Source organism: Sander vitreus, chromosome 14, assembly GCF_031162955.1.
Source record: "Sander vitreus isolate 19-12246 chromosome 14, sanVit1, whole genome shotgun sequence".
NCBI classification, from domain to species: domain Eukaryota; kingdom Metazoa; phylum Chordata; class Actinopteri; order Perciformes; family Percidae; genus Sander; species Sander vitreus.
The window spans coordinates 5874443-5883361 of NC_135868.1; positions in this window are offsets into that span (position 1 = coordinate 5874443).

Consider the following 8919-nt stretch of genomic DNA (forward strand, 5'->3'; position numbering starts at 1 on the left):
TCACTACAGCAGGGAAATGGGGTGGGATGGCCAAAACCTAAACATTTCAAAATAAATCTGACTTTGAGATTCTCCAGAGAGAATTACCTCAACTATTTGCTTTCATTGTGTTGAAGACAAATGTTTCAACAAAAAAATATGGTGCTGTAAAGAGAAAAAAGTATTATTTTATAATGTGTGTAAGTAATTTTTCAAAATTCTTGTTTCTGTAATATATAATCTTTTAAAAAGAGCTGCTTGACTCTTGTTTTTCTTCCAGACCCCTGTCATCAGTAGTTCTCTTCAGTAGCAGGTAGTTTTAATAATAGATATGACATGACCTACCACTTGGAGTCCATATCAAAACCTTGGTGTGAGTTAAAGCAGTTTTCCAAAACCGAGGGGACTATAAAAATATCCAAAATGGCATTACTTGGATATACAATCTTGTTTACAGAACTTTAAATGCAAAAATGATAATACTTTAATACTTAAGGTTGTGCTATAGCCCTTTATTGTCAAGCTTGCTGTACAGACAAAACTGTGTACAGTACAGCTGGATGCTGTAAAAATGTTATGGCATAGTATGTCAAAAAATAAGTTAAAAAAAATCAGTATGTCAAAAACAAGTCATAAAAAAGGTACTATGTGTCATGATGATGTCATTTTACAGTCCATGATCATGATTGTGGGTTTAGTTTAGTTTACTGCTTTATTTTGTAGGGTCACTTCTCATGCGTCATATCCTGCCTTATGTGTTTTCTCATCTTTGTAATTGTCTGCCCCGCCCTGATGTGTTTCAGCTGTTCATCAGCCCTCAGGTCACCTGTCTCTTGTTACAACCAACAGTGAGCTCTTAGTAGGTACTAGAGGCGGCTATAAGGATTTTACACCGGAAGACTACCTCAAAGCAATGGCACAGGAGCTCATTGCCTGAGTGGTTAAGGAACTTCTAAGAACCCTTGATTCCAAGAATAAAGCTTGCTAAATTAAATAGATTTTGCTCACAATTGAGTGTGCTGCTGTTTTTTTATTATAAAAATGTTATGAAGGTCATAGTATAGAATGCCATAAAAATGTCATGTTAAAGGTCATTGTATAGTATGTCGAAAAGTAAAAAGTCATATTATACTATGTCGAAAAAAGTCATAAAGATGTCATAGTATAGTATATCGTATCAAAAAGTCATAGTAGTATGTCGAAAAAGTCTTAGTATAGTATCTCGAAAAAAAAAAGTATGGTAAAAAGCATAGGAAGTCATATTATAGTATGTTGAAAAAAGTCAATTAGTCATAGTTTAGTTTGTTGAAAAGGTCATAAAAAGTCATGTAAAAAGTCATAGTATATTATGTCAAAAAAGTCATAAAAATTCATAATATAGCATGTAATATGAATGTCATAAAAAGTCATATATAGTATGTCGGAAAAAGTATGGTATGTTAAATAAAGTCATAAAAAGGGAGTATAGTACGTTGAAAGTCATAAAAAGTCATAGTATAAATGTCTTTAAAAAAAGTCATATAAAAGTCATAGTATAGTATGTTGTAAAAGTCATAATAGAATGTCATTAAAATGTCATAAAAAGTCATAGTAAACTATGTCCAAAAAAGTATATTGAAAAAAGTTATAAAAACTCCTAGTATAGTATGTTGAAAAAAGCCATAGAAAGTCATAATATAGTGTGTCATATAAAAGACATGGTAAAGTGTGACGAAAAAGTCATAGCATCGTATGTTGAAAAGTCATAAAACGTCATTTAAAAAGCCATAGTATATTATGTCAAAAAGGTCATGAAATTTATAGTATAGTAGGCAGAGAAAAGTTATAAAAAATGTCTTAGAATAGTATGTCAAAAGTCATAAAAATTCATAGTATAGTATGTTGAAAAAAGTCATAAAACTCATAGTCTAGTATGTTGAAAAAAGAGATTGTATAGTATGTTGAAAAAAATCATCAAATAGTCGTAAAAAGTCGTAATATAGTATGTCATAAAAGCCACGAAAGTCATAGTATAGTATGCTGAAAAAAAGTCATAAAAAGTCATAATATAGTATGTTGAAAAAAGTCATAAAAAGTCATAGTATAGTCAAAAAATCCATAAAAAATCATAGTATATCATGTCACAAAAAGTCTTAGTATGTCGAAAAAAAGCCATACAATTAATAATACACTTGAAAAAAGTCTTAAAAAGTCTTAAAAAAAGGTCTTAGTATAGTATGTCGAAAGTCATAAAACTTCATAGTATAGTAGTCAATAGTCATTGTATAGTATGTCATAAAAGCCACAGAAAGTCATTGTATAGTATGTCGAAAAAAGTTCATAGCATAGTATATTGAAAAAATGACATAAAAAGTCATAATATAGTATGTCGAAATAAGTGATAAAAAGTCATAGTATAGTATGCTGAAAAAAAGTGATAAAAAGTCATAATATAGTATTTCAAAAAAAGTGATAAAAAAGTCATAGTATAGTATGTCGAAAAAAGCCAAAAAAGAATATTATAGTATGTCGAAAAACCCATAAAAAGTCATAATATAGTATGTCGAAAAATGTGATAAAAAAAGTCATAGTATAGTATGACGAAAAAAGCCAAAAAAGAATATTATAGTATGTCGAAAAACCCATAAAAAATCATAGCATAGTATGTCGAAAAAAGTCATAAAAAGTCATAGTATAGATTGTTGATAAAAGTCATAAAAAAGTAATAGTATAGTATAGTAGTTGAATAAAGGTTGAATAAAGGTCATCGTATACTATGTCGAAAAAGTGATAAAAAGTCATAATACAGTATGTAAAAAATAAGTGATAAAAAAGTCATAGTATAGTATGTTGAAAAAGGTCATAAAACAATCATAGTATAGTCTGTTGAAAAAAAACATAAAACGTCATAGTATAGTATGTCAAATGAAGCCAGAAAAAGTCATGATATAGTATTTCATAAAAGCCACAGAACGTCATGATAGGCCTATTGTATGTAAAAAAAAAAGTCAAAATATAATAAGTATAGTAAGTCGAAACAAAATGATAGTATAGTGTGTTGAAAAAAGCCATAAAACGTCATAGTATAGTATGTCGAAAAAGCCATAAAATTAATAATATAGTATGTCGAAAAAAGCCATAAAAAAGTCATAGTATAGTATGTTGAAAAAAGTCAAAAAAAGGTCATAGTATAGCATGTAATAAAAAGGCTAAGTATAGCATGTGGAAAAAAGTCACAAAAGTCATGGTATAGTATGAGGAAAAAAACAATAGAAAAGTCATAGTATAGTATGTCCAAAAAAAACATATAAAGTCAAAGTATAGTATGTCAAAATAAACATAACAATTAATAGTATAGTATTTCGAAAAAAGTCATAAAGAGTCATAGTATAGTATGACGATAAAAACTCGTTATAGTAAATAAAAAAAGTCATGAAGAAGTCATGGTGTATAGTATGTCATGAAAGCCACAGAAAGTCATACTATAGCATGTCTTATTTAGTATGTCAAAAAAAAGTCATAGTATAGTATGTGTAAAAAAAGTCATAGTATAGTATGTTGAAAAAAAGTCATAGTATAGTATGTCGAAAAAAGCCATAAAAAGTCATAGTATAGTATGTCATAAAAAGTCATAGCATGGTATGTTGAAAAAAGCAATAGAAAGTCATAGTATAATATGTTGATAAAAGTCATAAGAAAGTAATAGTGTTGTGGTTATGGATATTTCTGTTGGGGTTGTTTATATTCCTGTTGCCTGTTTGCATATTTCTGTATGTTTCCTGTTTTGTATATTGATTCTGTATATTTCTGTTCCCTGTTGTGTATATTTTGATTATTATTCTAGTAGTGTATGTTTTTGTTTCCTGTTTTATTTTGAAGTTCCTGTTTTCTCCCTTGTGTTGTCTAGTATTACTTCCTGTCTTGTGTTTTCCCACCTGTGTGATTGTCTAATGTGCTCCACCTGTTCCCCAGCCCTGGTGTCACCTGTCCCGTGTTTGCTCGCTACCTAGTTTATTTAGCCTCTGTGTTCCCTTTGTCTCTTGTCAGATCGTTGTTCGTGTTCGTATCCTGTCAGTTTGTTGCAGTCACCCCTGTGAGATTTTCCCTGTGTTTTGTCCAGTCTCTGTGCTCCCGGTTTTTGAGATCCCGTTGTTGGTTTTTTCATTATCTTTTATTAACTCTGCCTTTTGTGTCAATAAATCATCAAGCTCAAACCTTCTCCTGCCTGCCTGCCTTTCTCTGCATTTGGGTCCTCCCTGCACTGTGTCACAAATAGTATGTCGAATTAAGGTCATTGTATACTATGTTGAAAAAAGCCATAAAAATGAATAGTATAGTATGCCGAATAAAGTGATAGTCATAGTATAGTACGTGTGTATTATGTCATAGAAAGCCATAGTATTTCCTAAAAAGCCATAATATAATATATAGAAAAATTGTGAAAAACGTCAGTTTAGTTTAAGAAAACGATGAAAAAAGTCATAGTATAGTATATAAAGTCATAGTATAGTATGTTGAAAAATTGAAAACGTGAAAAAGTCATAGTATAGTATGTCAAAAAAGTCAGTCTAGTATTTCAAAAATATGGAGTCATAGTATGTAGGAAAATTATGAAAAAAGTATTTTTTCATATTTTTTCTATATACTATACTATGACTTTTTACATATTTTTTCAACATACTATTCTATGACTTTTTTTCGACATACTATACTATGACTTTTTTCATAATTTTTCTACATACTATGCTATGACTTTTTTTCATATTTTTTCAACAAATTATACTATGACTCATATTTTTTCGACATACTATACTATGACTTTTTTCAACATTCTATGACTTTATTCATATTTTTTCGACCTACTATACTGTGACTTTTTTCATAATTTTTCTCCATACTATACTATGACATTTTTTCAACATACTGTACTATGCCTTTTTTTTACGACTTTTCTCATATTTTTTGACATACTATGACTTTCTCCATATTTTTTCAACATACCATACTATGACTTTCCATATTTCTTTGACATACTGTACTATGACTTTTTTCGACATACTATACTATGACTTTTTCCGACATGCTATACTATGACTTTTTATGACTTTTTTCAACTTACTATACTATGACTTTTTCCGACATGCTATACTATGACTTTTTATGACTTTTTTCAACATACTATACTATGACTTTTTCCGACATGCTATACTATGACTTTTTTATGACTTTTTTGACATACTATACATGACTTTTTTCATAATTTTTCTATATACTATACTATGACTTTTTTCGACATACTATTCTATGACTTTTTTTTTGACATACTATAATATTACTTTTTTTCATATTTTTTCGACAAATTATACTATCACTCTTTCATATTTTTTCAACAAATTATACTATGACTCATACTTTTTCGACCTACTATACTGTGACTTTTTTCATAATTTTTCTCCATACTATACTATGACATTTTTTCAACATACTGTACTATGCCTTTTTTTTACGACTTTTCTCATATTTTTTGACATACTATGACTTTCTCCATATTTTTTCAACATACTATACTATGACTTTCCATATTTCTTTGACATACTGTACTATGACTTTTTTCGACATACTATACTATGACTTTTTATGACTTTTTTCAACTTACTATACTATGACTTTTTTATGACTTTTTCGACATACTATACATGACTTTTTTCATAATTTTTCTGTATACTATACTATGACTTTTTTCGACATACTATTCTATCACTTTTTTTTTACATACTATAATATTACTTTTTTCATATTTTTTCGACAAATTATACTATCACTCTTTCATATTTTTTCGACATACTATACTATGACTTTTTTCGACATTCTATGATTTTTTTCACAATTTTTCGACATACTATACTATGACTTTTTTCAACATTCTATGACTTTATTCATATTTTTTCGACCTACTATACTGTGACTTTTTTCATAATTTTTCTCCATACTATACTATGACATTTTTTCAACATACTGTACTATGCCTTTTTTTTACGACTTTTCTCATATTTTTTCAACATACTATACTATGACTTTCCATATTTCTTTGACATACTGTACTATGACTTTTTTCGACATACTATACTATGACTTTTTCCGACATGCTATACTATGACTTTTTATGACTTTTTTCAACTTACTATACTATGACTTTTTTATGACTTTTTCGACATACTATACATGACTTTTTTCATAATTTTTCTATATACTATACTATGACTTTTTTCGACATACTATTCTATCACTTTTTTTTTGACATACTATATTACTTTTTTTCATATTTTTTCGACAAATTATACTATCACTCTTTCATATTTTTTCAACAAATTATACTATGACTCATACTTTTTCGACCTACTATACTGTGACTTTTTTCATAATTTTTCTCCATACTATACTATGACATTTTTTCAACATACTGTACTATGCCTTTTTTTTACGACTTTTCTCATATTTTTTGACATACTATGACTTTCTCCATATTTTTTCAACATACTATACTATGACTTTCCATATTTCTTTGACATACTGTACTATGACTTTTTTCGACATACTATACTATGACTTTTTATGACTTTTTTCAACTTACTATACTATGACTTTTTCGACATACTATACATGACTTTTTTCATAATTTTTCTATATACTATACTATGACTTTTTTCGACATACTATTCTATGACTTTTTTTTGACATACTATAATATTACTTTTTTCATATTTTTTCGACAAATTATACTATCACTCTTTCATATTTTTTCGACATACTATACTATGACTTTTTTCAACATTCTATGACTTTATTCTTTTTTTTTTGACATACTATAATATTACTTTTTTCATATTTTTTCGACAAATTATACTATCACTCTTTCATATTTTTTCGACATACTATACTATGACTTTTTTCAACATTCTATGACTTTATTCATATTTTTTCGACCTACTATACTGTGACTTTTTTCATAATTTTTCTCCATACTATACTATGACATTTTTTCAACATACTGTACTATGCCTTTTTTTTACGACTTTTCTCATATTTTTTGACATACTATGACTTTCTCCATATTTTTTCAACATACTATACTATGACTTTCCATATTTCTTTGACATACTGTACTATGACTTTTTTCGACATACTATACTATGACTTTTTCCGACATGCTATACTATGACTTTTTATGACTTTTTTCAACTTACTATACTATGACTTTTTTATGACTTTTTCGACATACTATACATGACTTTTTTCATAATTTTTCTATATACTATACTATGACTTTTTTCGACATACTATTCTATGACTTTTTTTTTGACATACTATAATATTACTTTTTTCATATTTTTTCAACATACTATACTATGACTTTTCTCATATTTTTTGACATACTATACTATGACTTTTTCCATATTTTTTCAACATACTATACTATGACTTTTTTTCGACATACTATACTATGACTTTTTCCATATTTCTTCGACATACTGTACTATGACTTTTTCATATTTTTTCGACATGCTATACCATGACTTTTTTCGACATTCTATGACTTTTTTATGATTACCCAAAATTAAGCACCCCTTTCCGGGCTAAACCCCTCCATCCGCCTGGACCAGTGTTTTGTACACCTGGTACACCAATTAAACTTTCGTGCCCCTGGTATACCAACCTAAATATGTTGTCTTTTTTTTTTTTTATTTCAACACTTTGACTTTTTTCTTGTTTCAACACTTTGACTTTTTTCTTGTTTCATGCCCCTGGTATACTAACTGACTTCCAGTGAGAGGAAGGGAGGCTATTACTTTTTTCATATTTTTTCGACATACTATACTATGACTTTTTCCATATTTTTTCGACATACTATACTATGACTTTTTCCGACATGCTATACTATGACTTTTCCGACATACTATACATGACTTTTTTCATATTTTTTCTATATACTATACCATGACTTTTTTCATAATTTTTCTACATATATGCTATGACTTTTTCCCACATACTATAATATGACGTTTTTTCGACCTACTACACTATGACTTTTTATGACATGCTATACGACGACTTTTTTCGACATACTATACTATGACTTTTTTTCGACATATTATACAGAATTTTGTATCACTTTTTTCGACATTCCTTACTATGACCTGTTTTGACACACTATACAATACTCTGCTTTTAATAATGCTTTTCTGGAGATACTTTACTATGACTTTTTTTTCAAAATACTATATAATGCCTTCATATGACATTTTCATGATATGCTATGACATTGTGTTTTTTATGAAATACTATACTATTCATTTTTTATATTTTATATATATATATTTTTATAGTATAACTTTTTATGACTTTTGTAACAAACTGTACTATGACTTTTCATTTGAAATTTGTTTAACTTATTTAAATAAAGGTCATAGTATAGTATTTCTAAAAAAGTCATCGAAAAAAGACACAAAATGTCTATAGTATGTCAAAAAATTGTTATAGTATGTTAAAAATGACATAAAAAGCCATAGTATAATATGTCGAAAGTCATAAAAAAGTCATAGCATAGTATGTAGAAAAAGTCTAAAAAATTCTTACTATTGTATGTCGAGATTCATATAGTCGTAGTATATGTCGAAAAAGTCATAAAAAGTTATATATGTCAAAAACACTCCAAAAAAAGTCATAGTATGTTGAAAAACGTCAATAAGTCATAGTATAGTGTGTTGAAAAGGTCATGTAAAAAGTCATAGTATAAGTATGTCAAAGTCATTAAAAGTACTAGTATTGTGTCTGAAAAAGTCATAAAAAAGTAATAGTATAGTATGGCAAAAAAGTCACAGTATTGTGTCAAAAAGTCATTAAAATGTCATATCAAATGTCATAGTATAGTATGTCATAAAAAAGTCATCCTACAGTATGTTT